The sequence below is a fragment of the Lissotriton vulgaris genome, chromosome 5, assembly GCF_964263255.1.
Source record: "Lissotriton vulgaris chromosome 5, aLisVul1.2, whole genome shotgun sequence".
NCBI classification, from domain to species: domain Eukaryota; kingdom Metazoa; phylum Chordata; class Amphibia; order Caudata; family Salamandridae; genus Lissotriton; species Lissotriton vulgaris.
Genome location: NC_141693.1, coordinates 974,717,747 through 974,736,006, shown reverse-complemented (window position 1 = coordinate 974,736,006; position 18,260 = coordinate 974,717,747).

The following is an 18,260-nucleotide window of genomic DNA, read 5'->3' as shown; positions in this document are numbered from 1 at the left end:
GAGGTTAATTCACCTATCAAAGTCTTCCAAGGCATCTCAACTATAGAGAAGCCAACAAAAAGCTTAGACCATGCATCGACTACAGAGTCTTACATAACACCACAATAGCTGCTTCCATTCACCTCTATTCTACTGGAATAGGTACTTTCGGCTTCCATCTTCCCAAGCTCAACTTGTATGTAGTTTATCATCTGGTGAGAATCTGTGAAGGAGATGAGTGGGCGGCGAAGTTTAAAAATCCTTTCGGGTTGTTTGAACATTGTCTGATGCCTTTGGGGGACTGTAACATCCCCACTGCATATCAGTTTTTGGTGAACAATGTCCTTAACAAATACCTTCACTGTTCCATCATTGTGTACATCAATTCTATCCTGATTTATGCTTACAATAAGCAAGAACACATAGACTACATAAAGTAGGTTCATTCTACCCTTGGTCAACATGGATTGTATCAGGCTCATCAAGTGTTGATCCAATGTTTAGAAAGTAGTAGAGTTTTTTGTTTTAATTTTGCCTACTAATGGTAACTCTGTGTAAAAAAGAAAGATAGAAGCTGTATATTTATCATTCATTTTTAAATCTTTAATCGATCTTAAAACGATCATAAAAGCACCTTTATAAATAGTACAATAAAATATATAAATAAGTTCTGTGGCACAATGTACTGGTCTCAGTGCAATACAAAAAATAAAAGTGTTAAAACCATAACAATTTATCAAATATGGATAATATAAAACATGATTAAAACAACTAAGATACCTCATTACATCCCCTCCATTGGTTACCCACTTCGATTGGCCAGCTTAAGAAACCAACAAACAGTAAAACAGATATCTGGGATGCCGTAAAATTGCATCTGGAACCCACCATGGCAGGGAACCGCCTCTGGGGACAGGCTTCGCCATCGCTTTGTGTGAAGGCACTGAGGGGGCCTTGCCTGGGACTCCCGCTGCGTCTCCTGCTGCCTGTGTGCCGGTTGCACGTGGGGTAAGCCTTGGGTTTCGAGACTAGATCTCCCTGGCTCCCCCGCGTGGCGTACACCACCTCTGTCATCCCGAAGCGCCAGAGGCGCTCAAAATCACCTGCTGACTACCGCAGTGCATGACGCGTGCGGACGTGCCCGGGCGCTGCCCGGGCGCTGCCCGGGCCAAGGGCGGGCCCGTCACGTGTCCGTCCACGACAGGAAGAGGCAGGGCAGGGCAACCCCCTTTCCATTTTGGACCCGGCGAATCAAGGTACTGTTTTGTTGTATTTCTGCCCTCTGTTGCCCCGATCTTGACTTTGTTTTGTGCCTGGGATCTGGCAGTATCGAATTTTGCGCTTCCTATAATTAAACCCAAAGACTCAGGCCAAGTGACTTTGTTACAGCTCTACCCCATATTAGAAACATCATTAGTATTGTGCCTCTAATTTATAATTTTTTTTATCTGTTGTAAATGGGTAAAAGGAAAGCAATAGAGGGTTGGGGCGGGAATGCCAACAAGAAGGCTAAAAAGGTAAAAAGGGTAACTCACGCCGCAAGCAACTGCGTCATAGACAGAATTGAAACTATAACAAATGAATGCGAAGCACATCTGGAAAGCAATAGCCCTGTGCCAGGCACTAGCCCGGCTTGTCAGCAGAAGGCCTTAGGCAGTGACTCACACAGACCAATCCCCTTAATGTTAAAAAAAGCCTCTAGCACATACTAATTCCATTATACACAGTCCCCCAACTGAGGCACCCTCCCCGCATTCGACCACGACTTTACAAAAGCAATTCTCTAATCATAAGGTAATTGAAACATCTCCCTTGAGGGGGACATCTGTTGAGCTTAATCCCCCTTCCCTTCCATGCTCCAATCGCTTTGCGGCGCTGGAGTACCTGGGGGACGGATCTTCATTAGTAATGGTGAACAAACCTAGTGCCTCTACAGATACTATAGATACTATGGTTATATGCCCTTGTAATAAAACTCTAGAGGGTTTGCTGGAGAAAGTCGATTTTCTGCAGAGTGAAGTAGCGTCCCTACGGAAAGTTATCAATGCCCTCCACTCTAAGGTCACTACTTCTGCCCCACCCTCCGATCCGCCTACTCAGCGATTCCCTCCCCAGTGGAGCCACGCTCAAAACAAGCTAGCGTCTGGTGCCTCAATGGGGGGAGTGGCAGGGTCGGCTCCGGGGGGGGAGGCCAGAGAGCTTCTTTTACATCGGTGGCTCCAACCCCTGAGTGCAGCAAACCCCATTCTAAACCATCAAAAACATCCCTGGCCCATAGTACCCCCTCTAAGGTTAAGGACCCCCAAGGACAAATTGTTGGAGCAATGAAGCCGATCATAAACACCCAGGCTATATTTTTCATGACCAAGGTACCCAAACTCTCACCTACCCAAGAATATGAAAGCAGCGATTCTCTCCACAACTAAGCCATACACTGGTTGCGACATGTAAGGGGATGCAGATCCCTAATTCGCGAGGACATCCTAAGAGCAAGAAGGGTAGCATTACCAAGCTCGAAGCTAGACTGCATCGAGCTATTACTAACGAACACTGTCCTCACTGAGAACCTACTAGCCCTTGAATTCTGCACGTCCGCCCCGGGGCACTCTCCCATCCAGATCAGACGCTTCCCCATATGGGCCCCGATAGGGGCGGATTTACAAGAAATATCAGGAAGATCAGGGGGAGAATCTGGTCTGAGTAATGTGGATTGACTAGATCCCCGGCCAATTAAAAATCTGCTGAGCACAGGGAACACTCTATCGGGGGGGGTTAGGTCAAACCCAAGAGTGATCAATCTCCTTTCCTGGAATGTGGCAGGCCTGGAGCAGAAGCTCTTGCTACCAGAATGGAACAAATTTGTAAACAAATTTGAGATTTGTATTTTTCAGGAGACCTGGAGTTTAATACATCTCCATAAAACGGGTTTCTCCTCATATTTCATCCCGGCAACCAGTGCAGGCAAGGGACGTCCTTCGGGGGGGCTAGTGATTTGGGTCAGTATCTCACTGGACTGGTTAATAACGGTCTGGGAGAATGCATCATTCGACATTTTACATCTGTCAATCAAAGGCTCCCCTCACAGAGCCCCATTAGAATTATTTCATGTTTATGCCAGAGGTTCTTCTAGCGCCCAGACATCCCCGACCATAGCAGTTTTGGAATCTCTGCTTGGTGGCATTTCGCCACATTCTAACATCATAGAAGCAGGAGACCTGAACAGCACATACGAACCCCTGAGCTCAGAGGATCTTCTGAGCGCCTCTGAAGAGGACATAAAATGGGCAGTCCCATCCCTGAGTCTCCCACCGATCAAAAAGTGGTCACAGAGGGCCATCCAGATTAATGCTCTTACTCAGGAATTTAATCTGAGGGTAGCTAAGCGTAGGACAAGATCGGACTTAATTGGAGCGAACACCGTCAATAGGATTAGTTCGCCTCCCAGAATTGATTATATTCTCCTTGATCTTAGTCTATGGGGGGATCTCCAGGATATGGAGGTTAAACCTTCCATAGATAATGACCACAATCCTCTCTGCCTGACGATTAACAATCTCTGGTCCCCAGCCGCTAGACAGGAGCAATCCACCCCTGTATTAACATCCAAAGAGGTTAGCCTCTCCAACTGCAATAGGCGCCTAAAATTACCAAAAATTCTCCAACACCCTGATACTCTTCAGCGTATTAAATGTGCATTAGAGCTGAAGAGTGCAGATCTTGCCGGGCGATTGAGCGAGGGGTACCCATTTGATTTCCACGAATTCTATCAGGATACGATTAGGCAACTAGGCTCCTATTTTATTGCTATGGGGAAAGCAGGCCCAAGGCACGACCAAGCAAGATCTAGTAATCCCTGGTACTCTGCAGACTGCAAAGAAAAGAGGGCAATATTAGCCCTGGCAGTGAGGAATAAAGACCTCCCAGCAGTCAGGGCCGCAAGGAAGGAGTATTCTAGTGCACAGATCAAAGCAGGAGAAACTGGGACGAGGAACACTGGCAAGAACTCAACACCGACTCAAAACAAAAGGACTCAAAGTTATTCTGGAACCTAATCAACAAAGAATCCAGGCATGGTGCAGTTCCAATTCCCAACCACATAACAGAAAATCGACGGCATAAGCACTTTTCTGCCCTGTACACGGGCGATGACAGCCCAATGGCTGCCGCCCAGGTGTCCCCTTTCAATACACCAAGAGACTACCCTCCCTTGAGCTCTTTTGAACTCTTTGAGGTAGAGCAAGCAATAGATAGCATTGCCCCGGGGAAGGCTGCGGGCCAGACGGCCTCCCAGGTGATCTATTCCTGTATGATCCTAAACCTTGGGCTTACTTCATTCTGATGGTAATTAACCTCGTAGCAGGGGTCTACCGGTGCCCAATTCTTGGAATGGAGTCGAGGTTGTCCCAATCTTTAAGAAGGGGGATAGAGAGGACCCTGCCAACTACCGTCCGATCAGTTTGATCGACGTTATGCAGAAGGTGGTTGGCAGGGTCCTCCTCATGAGAATTGGAGCATGGATTGAGGACAATAGCATCCTGTCCCTTTTTCAAGCGGGGTTTAGGCAGAAGGTTGGAACTATGGACCAGGTTTTTAGATTCTTTATGGTTTACTGGAAAGTAGTGGTCTTAGGGAAAGGCAGCCTGTACTTGGCCTTCATAGACTTAAAAAATGCTCTGATCTGGTCCCCCATGAGAAATTGTGGCAAACTCTTCATCAACAGGGCATCTGCCCGTTGATTCTTGACATGGTTAAACGTCTTCATGACGGAAACTATGCTAAAATCAGATGGGGGACTCAAGGCCAAACGACAGAGAGAATCGCGGTGGATAGGTGGGGTCCGCCAGGGTTGTGTGTTGGCCCCCACCCTGTTTTCGTTATTCATTAACGGGGTGGTGGATTATCTTGGGCAGGAACCAGCAGATGCCCCCACCCTGGCGGGCGAGAAGACACCAACCCTCCTGTTCGCCGACAATACTCTTCTGTTATCTAAGTCACCGGGCGGCCTTCAGAGGCTCCTGAACAGGTTTGACCTTTTCTGTAAAAATCAAGGGTTGACAATCAATACTGATAAAACCAAGCTGATGGCAATCAACCCCTGCAAACGTTTCAGAAATGGCATCACCTTGAATGGCTCCCCTCTGGACTACGTGGATTCTTTTGACTAGCTGGTGATCCGGATCTCTAACACCATGAAGTGGGGTCCCCATTTAGCCAAAATGCTCCTGAACCATAAGCGGGTCTCGTGAGCAATTGCTAGGGAACAACGCAAGTCTGTGAGTAGGTTAGTAGCCCCGGCCCTAAAGGTTTACGACGGGAAGGCGCTCCCTTCGGCCTTATATGGGGCTGAACTCTGGGGCTCTGAAAACTTAGGTGAGCTTGCCAAATCTGAAAATAAGTTTCTGAGAGACCTCACTTCCCTCCCTCCATCTACCCCGCTGAACCCCGTACTCTATGATATGGGGAAACGCTCCATACATGACATTGCCCGACTTCGCCCCCTGCTATTTTGGGTTCGCCTAAGAAAGACCCCAGAGCTTTCTAATTATGTGGCTGCCCTTGATGAATTAATACTTGCAGACTCTGGAGGACGAATCAAATGGCTGGTTGACCTTCGTCATCTTTTGTTTGTCTTGGGGTTCAAGGAAGCTTGGGCCACCCAGGTCCCTCCTACAAAGCAAGATCTGAAAAGAGCCTACTGGGACTGGGTGCAGACTCAAGAGCTTATGAACCCTAAGATGGGGAAATTGACTGAGGGGTTCTTAGACCATAACATTTCCTGTGTCCTGGAACCATATCTCGATTTCATCCAGACCCCGGGAAACAGGACTCTGTACATCACGCTGAGACTTGGGACCCTTCCTGTTAACAGTGTGACAGCAAATTGGAAGGGGTCAAACCTATCATCGCCATCTTGCCCAGGTTGTAGCTACCATAATAAGACCATTGCCCATCTTCTTTTTGCCTGCCCGGCCTATAGAAGACCCAGATTGAAATGGCTGAAACCAGTGTGCAAATTGCTGGGCCCTATGAATCATTGCGCAGCCCTCCGCATCTTAAGAACCGACGCCTCCTCTTCATTGATGATCTGTGGAGTGGCAAAGTTCCTGGGCATAGCCTGGTTGATACGGAGAAAGATGGCAGAAAAGGCATGCCAGCCCAGATAATCCAGAGGCTTCCGATTAGGTTCCTTCTATTATGTCGGACCATCCGATTTAAACAACTGGTGCACACTAGCCTTTTGGGTGTGAAGTGATAGTGTAAATATGAACCATGGGTCACTTCCCCCTCCGTTTCCTTTTATTACCCTGCAGCTACCTCTGAATGAAATGTTTTTTATCCTGTGAATGTCGGGTCATCATTCCCTTTTTATATTCTGGTTTTAAAGTTATTAGCCGAGCTGCTAAACTTTTTTAAATGCTTAATACGCGCTTAAGTATCATCCCTATGTAATTTTATACTGTATAATTTTCCCTTTTTATCATGGCACTGTTTCTTTTATTCTGTAAATGCTTTGATGATATCTTTTTATATCGAATAAAGCTAATGATAATGATATCTGGATTATTCTACATTTTAAGACAGGCTAGTGTAACACTACATTTCCGAGAGGCTAATTTAATCAGTAATGGTTGAAGTCATGGCTGAAAAAGCGTTGGTAAAAGCCACAGAAAAACATAACATGAAGCAGAGACTATTCTGCCTTGCTGTTCCAGGGACATAGGGGTATATTCTTACTCCATTCACCTTCCAAATCATAAAAGCATACTAGACGTCAAACCGAACCCTACCTAAATCTTCTAAATAGAAGTAACTAGAAGTGATTCCTCCATTAGGGTTAAGTCTAACATCAGATGCAAAGCGATGTAGCCCATAGCAAACAGAATAGTAATGTATGACAGTATGCTTACTAACAATCTCCTGTAACTGCAGAGAAGAAATGTATTCTGCAAAGTGCTGCTTAACCACTTTAATGGTGGCTTTACTAATCAAAACAGAGGCAAAGAACAGTTCTGGGTAACCAATATCAATAATGATTTGCATACGCAACTCAACCAAGGTTTAGAGAGTTCCCCATCCATGTTCAAACAGTCAGCATTCAGACAATAACCCAGCATTTTAGGGGGGGCAATCTAATGCTATCCTGAATATACTCTAGATTAAATTTAGAGTCTAGAATAACATTTGGGCTGGAGGGAGGGAGATTTAACAGTCTCCTGCATATTCTATTTTCTTGCACCTGAACTGGGGTGGCGTTGTGAAATCCCCAAATTTTAAGAAAAGAGGAAATTGTAGTCCTGACATCCATTGTAGCTAAGTGCTTACTTGTGGCTTCCATGAATTCCTAGCATCAAACAGCAAGCCTAAATAAGAAAAGCTTGTAATTGCTGAAAGCTACTTTCCACCTAGGTTTAGCACAGACAGGGCTTTCTTACCAGGGCCACATGCCATGATATAAGATTTGTCATAATTAGTTTTCATATTGAACGTATTCATGAAAGACACAAATTATTCCACCAAACTGTGAAGGGCATGTGGTGTTCTAGCCATCAACCCCATGTCATTGGTGTATAATAAGGCCGGAACAGCTAAGTTTGCAACTTTGGCACATCCTTAGTTGAATCTGATAAATACACACCCAAATCAATAATATTCAGGATAAAAAGCAGGCGCATGCCTTTGGCTGGGGAAAGGACCTTTCTAACTTGTTATCCATCAGGACATTAAAATCTCAACCCATATATTCGGAGCATTCTATTCCACCAATTTGCTAAACAAACCTCTTAAGGGTTTATGGTTATACACATTAGGGCCATATTATTCAATACAGACCAGATTTGCACAACCAGAGCATAATTCCACTATTGGCCACCTTACTTTCTCATCCACCTCAGATCTGGTTCCTTCCAGCTCTGGGGTTCTGGTCATTAAAATATACACTCCTTTTCTTACATATAGTTGAGTTTTAAAAATGGTCTCTTGAATCTACCTCTGCTTCAGAACTAGCTTTCTCCTCTCTATACCTTTGAAATATGTCTCCTGCAAGACCACAACATCTGCTCTAAATCCCTTTATCGGCTGCAGTATAATCCCTTGCCTACTGTTTACCCTCAGATCAATTAAGTTTCAAGACATTGAGGTTCCGTGAATTCTGAACCTGGGTCATAAAGGTCGTGGTTCTGTTGCGAATTTGGTAACAGCAAACCGTAAACAGTGAGTTCAGCAAGTATGAGTGTTTTCATCATGTTACACCGATGGATTCACTGTGTATTTGAAGATTTCGTTCTGAACCATGGGTTCCATTTTGTGCATGGCAGCCATTTTGTAGTTGCCCTCACATAGGCTGATGACTTTAGCTGACTTTTGAATGACCTGAGTGAACTGACCCTGTTGCCTGAAGCTGACCTTGTTAGACCAGTGCCTTGTCCAGTAGCTGATCAAGATTAAGGATCAGAGCACAGGAGATTGTAAAGTTTGGTATGCACATACACACCCCTTATCCTACTTCTCATCTGTTTCTGTTCCTTCTTTTTATGACCTGTTTACGATATGGGTTGTGGTCTTTTATTATGGGTTTGTTCAGCTTGTGTCAGAAGGAATGTTGGGTTTTTTGCATGCTTGCAAAAGCTAGGACTGCCCCTACTTTTGTGCTGAGTCATGTAACCCTAAAACATATAAAAGGCATCTGTCCTCTGTATTCCTCAGACTACCTCATTCAGTTACTACGGTTTCTGTGCGACGTGGCCTCACTTAATTAAGTTTAATAAAGATGTCTTTTTCATATTTCAGCTTCTGTGCCAAGTTCTTTATTGATATTAGTAAGACCCCTAAGAATGAAGATTTTCCATTTCTACAAATGGCGCAGCCAACGCGGGCTTCATCAAGAAGTGACTTTCTCTGGGAATGATCTTGTCAGGAAACTGAAATCTACTGAGGAGGACAGAACAGGATTCTACTAAGAAGGTACTCTGTGCACAGGGATTCTGGAGATTCTTTTTTTCTGCAGCCCAGTATATTTCTGATCTTCCTGATTTTGATCCTCCACATGATGTCACTCCTGACTGAGAACCTTTTTGGCGTGAGTATTCTAAAAAGACCGTTAGGTCATGTAGAACTTGACAGTTAGAATTTGGATAACGTTTTGATTAGTAAAAGTAAGAGTTAAGTATAAGTGGGTCGCTCCCAGTCCTTTGTTCTTTGGTTCTGTGGTTCTTTGCTTAGTTTGTTTGGTCCTTAGTTTTATTTGAAGATTGCAATTTTCAAAAACCGAGGGTCTTGTATATTTACGAGTGTATTGGTAGAGATAACCCACAGAAGTTTGAAGCTAGATTAGTGAGCTATAAGATGCCTGATCTTAGCAAATTTGAAGCTTTGTGTTGGCCAACTTTGTATACGTTTGGATTAGCCGGCTTCCCCCAAAGGGAATATCTAAATAGGTTAGATATAAAAACATATTTCTTCCTTGGTGATTTTGTATCCCCAGGGAATTAAAATATGACATAATACAAAACAAGGATCCTTTGTCCTGCACAGTTTTATGAACAAAGATATGCAGAACGATTTTGTGTGGTGTTCTGCTAGCCAAAGCTAGTGAATTGAGTGTATTTTCACTTCTTGGACATACATCCGTCTGTTGGGCTGTTTTTGCAATCTTTTGGAACACTATTGAGAAGCGTTTCTTGTAAATATGACTTACAACTAGTATTTGCAAATGGTTTGGTTCAAGTACAGTCTGTGGGCTGTTCTTTGTTTTTGTTCTGAGTATTGATTTGTGGGTCAAATGTGTGTTTAAATGTCTATGTGGTTTTCCCATTAGTGCAACTTCTGTAAGTGAATAGCGATGGCGCTATTCACGAAATGCATGGCGCGCCGTATTGTGTGTCCTGAGTGTTTGACCCCTTTTCTGTTTATGTCTGAAACGTCTCAAATGTGTGTTTGTGGTTTTTTTTATGTTTTCAGTCTATTAAGCAAAATGTCTTTCAGCCAGATGCATCAACCTAAAAACCGGTCGCAAACGGGCAGATTCTCAGAATCTGCCCCTTTGCGACCGGTATTTTTGCATTTGGGATGCATCATCTCAAATGCAAAAATCGCAATTTAAGGAATCTCTAAATTGAGATTCCTTAAATTGCGATTGCATTTAAGGAATCCCGCATTGAGATTCCTTAAATGCAATGCATCAAAGTCGCTAATAGGAGTAGCAAATTACTATGAAGTTACACTTCATGGTAATTGCAAAAACTTTGAAAAATGGACTTTTGTGCATTTTTCAAAGTTTCATGTTGTGCACACACATGCCCTTGGGGCATGTGTGTGCACAACATATGTGCACAGATCAATTTCAGGGGTGCAACAGGGTGTCCTTTTGACACCCTGGCACCCTTGAAATTGCATTCTCAATTTGCGATTCTCTAATTGAGAATCGCAAATTGAGAATGTCTTCTCATTCATTCCTATGGGCCTCTAGGCCCATAGGAATGAATGGGGAGGTATTCCTTAATTGCGATTCGCAATTTGCGAGTCGCAATTAAGGAATGTGTAGGAATCGCAATTTTTTTAGCGATTCCTACATGCATTGGCTTTTGCGATTCCTAAATAGCGATTTCTTAAAAATCGCTATTTAGGAATTGCAATTCCATCTGTTGATGCATCTGGCTGTTAATCTCCAATTCAGGAACGGGATTCTACCCCTAAAGTCATTTACCTGTCGATGGAACCAGGATAAGGCCCAATGCGGTGACCTGTGTCCAGGCTGTGAGAAGTGCCCTGAAACACCCATTTATGTTTTGTGTTTTTGCCAATTTTATAAACATTTACGTGCAAAATGAATTGTTCCTCTGGGCAAAAACCTGGGTTGTACGGTGTTCCGGGAAACGTTCAGAACATTGCAGTGATACCAGTCAGATTGTAGTTTTCTATGTGACTATACAGCCACATGCATCAAAGGAAATTGCATTCGCAAACGGTGTGAATCGCAAAATTCGGCCGTTTGCGAATGCAATTCCCATTTTTGGGATGCATTAACATTTTTGTTATTTTCGCAATTTAAAAAATCGCAAAATTGCGATTTCTTAAATTGCGATTGCATTTAAGGAATCTCAAATTGAGATTCCTTAAATGCAATGCATCAAACTTAAAAAATTTGCGAATTCGCAAATAAGGGGAGCAAATTACCATAAAGTAGACCTTCATGGTAATTTGTGAAAACTTTAAAAAATGCACTAAAGTGCATTTTTCAAAGTTCCATTTTACATGCAAAATGTACTCCTAAGCAGATTTCAGGGGTGCAACAGGGTGTCCTTTGGACACCCCTGCACCCTTGAAATTGCATTCTTAATTTGCGGATTTTTAATGGTGAATTGCAAATTAAGAATGTCTTTCCATTCATTCCTATGGGCCTCTAGGCCCATAGGAATGGATGGGGAAGTATTCCTTAATTGCGATTCTCAATTAGAGAATCGCAATTAAGGAATTTTAAGAAATCGCTATTTTTATAGCGATTTCTTGATGCATTGCAGTTTGCAATTCCTTAATTGCGATTCCTTATTTTTCGCAATTAAGGAATCGCAACATGCAATATTGATGCATGTGCCTGTTAGTTTTTTAAGATGTTTTGGATAAAGCGATCAAAACTCACGGATCTTTGACAAGAATTTTTATTGTGTGTAAGGTGCTGTGTTGAGATTTTTTTTATATTTTATAGATATAGCTTTTATTTGTGATTTTGATATCTCTATACTATTAGCAGTGACTATTACTATTAGCAGCTATGACTTGTCGTGGGTTTTATTGTTTTTAAACTGACATATTCTATCTATTGCCATATTTAAAATTGTTTTCTTATGTATGTCTATTGTGCTTGTTTTGTTTGTGTGCACTTTTATGATCCATTGTGATCGAAATAAAGTTCTATGGAATTGAATATTTCATATTTTACAATTGTTAATTGTTTTTTTAAACAGTGTGACAAAAGACAAAGTGTGAAGTGCCCCCAGTGCCCACTGCAATAAGATAATACAAGTGACTATGCAAGGTGTAGACAAAACAACGCCCTCCAAGCATGAAATAGAGTAACTGTGTATCAAATTTAATATATTTTACACAGTAACATCATTTTATTTAAGCAATGAAAGTGTATTTGTGGTTCTGTTGACAGCGTTTCAACCTCTTAATTATTGGATGAAGTCATCATCATGAGGGCAGTAATATGTTTGGAACATGTTAGGAATTAAGATTCCGGTTGTGTACATTATTGGGACGGAGGTACACTTGAATCATTCAATCACTTAGCAAAGTGTAGTAGTCAGCAAATCACATCTAGTCATAGCTCCCAGGAAGTTTAGTAAACCAAACTCAGTAATGGGATCATCTACAGGAAACCCTGCTACTCAAGAAAGCCAGCAGAGGTTCAAAACTCTCCCGCCTTCGGGAGTAATGGGGTCAGTGTGTATTAATCAGGCAAGAGGAAGGAGGGCAAGCACCAGGGGCTGCTATTTTGAGATCCAAGGGGGGTGTGGGAGAGGGTGTTCAGATGCCCCATCATACTAAATAAAAGCTTTGCTGTGGGTATTGGAATCATGGAATGAGAACCAGAAGTAAACCACTAGTTGAGAAAAAATCGCTGATGAAAAATAACGAAAACCATGGGTTAAATACGAATAGGGATAATGCGATCTTTGTACAAGTAAGCAAGAGAAGAATGTCTTCTCTGCGTCTCAGTGGCCGCCAACAGCAATGTGCAGACTGTTCCTGTCCGGTTAGCAGATGAAATATAGGACGCTGTGATATTGCTTATGATGTGTAGGTCCTCCTTGTGGTCAGTTGTGGGGTGCTGTCTAGTGTTATGTGCTAAGGTATGGTTAACTTAATATAAGGTGGTGTTATGTTGGATATTAAAACATGATTGGTTTGTGTTCAGTTGTGCAGTCAAACTGAGTTAATTGTTGTGTTATGCACATTATATGTTGTTGTGCGTAGTGTCTTACATAATTCTGTGGTATGTAGTTACTTTAGTGACATAACCCTTAATGGTGCCACATGGAAGATATTTTATATTGGCATTTGTACATGGCATTGCTGTCACTGGTGTGACTTTTGGAGGAAGGCCTTGTTTAATTTCCATGTCTGATTTGGTGCAAGACAAGGTTAGCCAGAATAGTTTCCTTGTCCACTATAGTTAAATTTGAAGATTCAATGTATGGCAACCCACCCATGAGAGTCTCGATGTGCTTGAGATGTTGGCTGCTGCAAGGTGGATTTTTATTCGCCCATCTAGGCTTTGAGTTCTTTCGTGAATTGTTGGAGTGACGGGGCAGTCCTGAGGTGCAGGGGTAGGGAGTTCCATGTCGTGGCTGCCAGGTGCGAAAAAGATCATCCTCCGCTGTTGGTTCGGCGGAACTGGGGCGTGTTTGCGAGGAAGAGGGAGGCAGATTGGAAGTGTCTGGTCAGTTTGTGGAAGGTCAGGCATTTGTTGAAGTTTGCTGGTCCTTCGTTGTGTAGGACCTTGTATGCCTGGGTCAGTATCTTGACCTGGCATCTCCTGAATTGAGAGCCAGTGTAGTTTCCTGAGGTGGAGCTTGATATGGGTCCTTCTGGGGAGGTTGAGGATGAGTCTTGCCACTATGTTTTTCATTGGCTGAAGTCTCTTTAGGAGGCGTGCCGTGATTCCTATGTAGGTGTGCTGTTTAAATCTATTTTCAATATTATTTTGTTCACAAACATGAAGAACAGTTACAAGTACATGGAAGGCGCACTACATTGCAAACAGATACGTTACTGTCTTTCATGTAATATACAGCATATCCTTTACAATGCCATGCACACCCCAATATCTGTCATATTTGCGTGAGGGATGGTGTGGGAGGGCAGATATAAAAAATGTGCCTTGCTTGGGAATGTGTATCAGCAGATGTCAACGGTATTGCAGGAGGCATCTCTACGCACCAATCGTGGTGCATCTGTCCCATCTGTACCTGCAGGTAAGAGGAGGCGGTTGAGTAAGGGTTAAACAAAGAAAGAATAACAGGGAGAACTTGGCCCTAATGGGTTGTTGTTTGGCCCTGCTAGGCACCTGGCCACCCATTAAAGTTGTGAGGCGAGGTAGTATTGTTCCATGTTCGGGACCACCAGTCCACCCCGGTCAGTTGGCAAGTAGAGTTTAGTAAGGGCTACACGGCAGCAGTAGTTGTTCCACATGAATATTAGCAAATGTACGGAAAAGATGGGGGATATATAAGGGCAAGTTGGTGAAATAGTATAATAATCTGGATAGGACTACCATTTTTAAAAGAGCAATCCAGCCCATAACTGACAATTGGAAGTGGGAGCCATAAGGACATCCGGGATACACGGACTATAATTGCCGTCCCAAGATTGCCATCCAGCAGGTCTGCCCGCTAATGATACACTCTTATTCCTAGGTAGCGGAAAGTGTCAGGTTGCCACCTAATGTGACGAACAATGAGAGTGAGAATAGGGTCAGGATACCCAGGCATATATGGCTAGAGACATGATTTGTTCCAGTTAATTCGCACTCCAGAAAGGATTGAAAAATCATTGAGTGTTTGGGCCAAAGGAGATGGCTAGACCCCGCATCTTGAATGTATAATAAAATACCGTCTGACTATAGCAAGAGACTATCGGGCACATGCATCATCGCAACATTTTGCGATTTCTTATTTGCGAATTTTAGGGAATCGCAATTAAGGAATCGCAAAATGAAATGCATCAACATTTTCGCAAATATTATGCCATTCGGTAAAAATCGCAATTTTTACCGAATCGCATAAAAATGCGAATTCTTATTTGCGAATTCGCATTTTTGCGAATTCGCAAATAGCGAGATCGCACACATGATGCATCTCAATACAATTACTGGCAGGAAGCTAGGGAAGCAATCAAATGCACCTGATTCAGCACTTGAACTGCAGGAGAGACATCTAGCAGTTGGAGCAGTGCCTGTTGGAAGTGGAGGAGCCAGTTTCATTTTTCAAAACAATGGATCAAGAAAATGTGTCAGAAGAGCAGCATGCAAGGAAAAGAAAAGTGAAATTTAGTGACCAGGAGCTGGAGATTCTAATAGAAGAGGTCACAGCAAGACAGGAGCAGTTGTTTGGCAAACAGTCCCTTAAGGTGCCTGAAGGAGTGAAAAGGAAGCTTTGGCTGGCAATACAAGCCAAAGTGAATGCTGTAGGCGTAGCACACAGAGACATCACCAACTTGCAGAAAAGATGGTATGATCTGCGCAGTCGCGCAAAAGAAAAAATTGCGACCCGCATCAAGACTGCCAGAAGGACTGGTGGAGGACCTCCCAAAGACAAACCAAATACACCCCTTGAGGACCTTGTTGAAGGAACCCTTTGCACAGAAGCGGTGATTGGATTAATAGACATTGACACATCAGAGCTACCAGGAACTTCTCAAGGTGAAGATCTTTTCTGTGTTTTTATATGTAATGTTTGTCTTAACTGGCCATGTCCAACTACATCATAAGTGATGTTGGTTTGTTTCACCATCTGCTTCAATGTTTTACCTATAGATGTGCGTGCAAAACCAATTTTCATAGTAGCTGCAATTCATCATGGTGCTTGTAGTTTTTTTCTTCACATATGTTGATAACATTTGTCAATTGTGTTTTCTAAAAACATAAAGAAATACATATAGTAATAGACAAGGAAAGTAGGCTGTAAACATGTAGTGGATATACAAAAGAAGTACTTTATTTAATGCAACATAAAATACTTTTCACACATAGTAATCATTTTTTTGGCACTCTTTTAACCATAGATGCAGACCTGGACACACATTTCATAGACTTTGCTGAGTCTTTCACTGAGGATTTGCTTAATTCAGTAGAAAATGGTTCAGAACCATCCTCACCAACAGTCCATAGAAGTAATCGATGTCAAAGAGTACGTCAACGTCCGGAGTCAGACAGCGATGTACCACAAAACGATGTTGCTGAAGTCCAAAATACTCCCCAAAACCCTGCTCCTGCAGAAAGACAGGTTGCCAGACGTCAGAGATTGCAGCAATTTTTCAGGCGCAGGACACTTCATGGTCAGCGCAGATCAAATAATGATGATGACACCAGTGCCAGTGTGGTTGAATTGAAGCTTTTAAAAATTCAGCGTCTGCAAGGAAAAGACATTAGGGTCATTAAAAGAAAAATAAATAACATCAGTGTTGATTTCAATGACATTAGTACAAGTTTATCAAAAATGTCTGCCCTCATGGAAAATGCACATATGGTGTCCTCAGAAAAACTTGACAGAATAGCAGCTTCCATGGATTCCATGTCTGCAACAATGCAGGCACAATATTTATTACAGTCAAAAAGGTCACACTGGTCTTTCATCTCTATGCAATCATGTACTAGGGCAATGAATAGAATGTGCATGGCCACAACGCAGATTATCAAGAATGCAGTTGCCATGCAGAAGGGCCTGACAAAGTGCTGTGATGATGTTTCCAGAGGAATGTCCTCAATCATGACTTTAACAAATAACATGCCAATTCTGAGAAATAGTGAAATGCCTGTTGAACAGGCGGTCAGTCATGGTGGGGCAGATGGAGCAGAGCAAGGGAGTAGTAGCCAAGGTGTTGAACGCCGCAGCAATAGGAAAAGTGGCAAAGGAACCAGCATGAGCAAGGGCACCGGCTATGTCACAAGTAAAGCCTTAGGGGTGAGAGGTAGAAGGAAATAGCATGTTTCCTAAAGTGACATGATATATTTGGAAGGGCAAGGGGAACCCATAAAATCGCTCGGGACCATGGGTGGCAAGTAATTATCAAAACAACAAGTGTTCTGAAAAGGACATCCCCTGATATAATTTTTATTCTCAACAGAACAAATCACGCTGATGATAAAAAACAGATCTGCCCGTTGAAGATAATCGTACTTCATCCCACCAACTTGGTAGGTTCGACTAGCCAACAGTTGTCAAAACGCCCCGACCTGCCAGCACTGGCCCGATCACCCCCGATGACACCTTGTTGTTTCACCTCCACAAGCCTCACAACCTTCATGGCTCCCCCTTTTTTTCCCATCAACTAGTCTCACTATTCACAACCAATTGAGTACTCACTACCACAAATGTATGTGTGGCGCTTCACAAAGCATGGAAACATTTTTTGAAAAATTGCATGAGTACCACTGCAACACCGTACACTGCGAATACGCATGCAATGTCTATAGTTACAATGTGAGCGCTGACAAGACTAATAACGACTGTACATATTTCTGTTCTCTTTTCCTCCTTTTTATTCAAAAACAGGTGTTATAATTGACTTTTTGTTCAGGCAAAATTATTTTACTTGTCCTGATGATGATCCCGTTGTAACTGAGCTGGGGATCGAAACGTCGACGACCGTAGAGTAATTCATACAGTTAATTCCCTGTTATTATTGTTTGTATGAATGACTCCAGGATACACTGTCAATGTGAATTTAATTCAGTGACCTGCAAGCTCACTCTGTTTGCCTGATATTTTCTTTCACTTGCCCTCACTTTCTCACCTCTCTCCCTTCGCTTGGCACAGGATTGTGCCCTAATGTAACCTGTATGTTTTGGGTTATATGTTGTATTCTGAAATCCTATACTCATTGAACAAATAAACATTCCCTGGCCGGCTGGTCAAGGAATCCTGAACTATATAGAATTCCATTGTGATCTATATATATCTGTTTCCCTCATTCTTGTAAGCTCAGGACCACTTGTTGTTTTGATAATGATATATTTGTCATCATAAGAGTTATGCTTTTGAAAAGTTTACAATAAGTCAATATGTGTAAGTTTACTTTAACCAAGAGCCATTATGATGTCTACATGTTTTATTTTCAATGCATTTCAAATAAACCTTAATAAACAGAACATGTCACAAATAAATCAGCATTGTAAGTGTCATACCTGTGTTAAAAGTAATGTTGTGTGATCTCTGCCCTCCTTCTCCTTCCCTCTGCAGCGTCTGGTCCATGTATTCTTGCTTGGGGTTGTTGGGGTTGGTTGTCATTGTTTTGCAAGACATCCTCAAAATCCAATTCAAGTCCTCTCTTAGTTGCTACGTTGTGCAGCATGGCACATGTTGCTACAATCTTACAGCACACTTCAGGGCGATATTGTAAGGCACCTCCTGTTTTATGAAGTATGCAAAATCTAGATTTCATTACTCCAAAAGTTCTTTCAATGACATTGCGTGTAGAAATATGGGCATGGCTGTATTGTTGCTCTTTGCGAGTAGTAGGAGTCAGATAGGGTGCAAGTATATATGATCTGACACCATAAG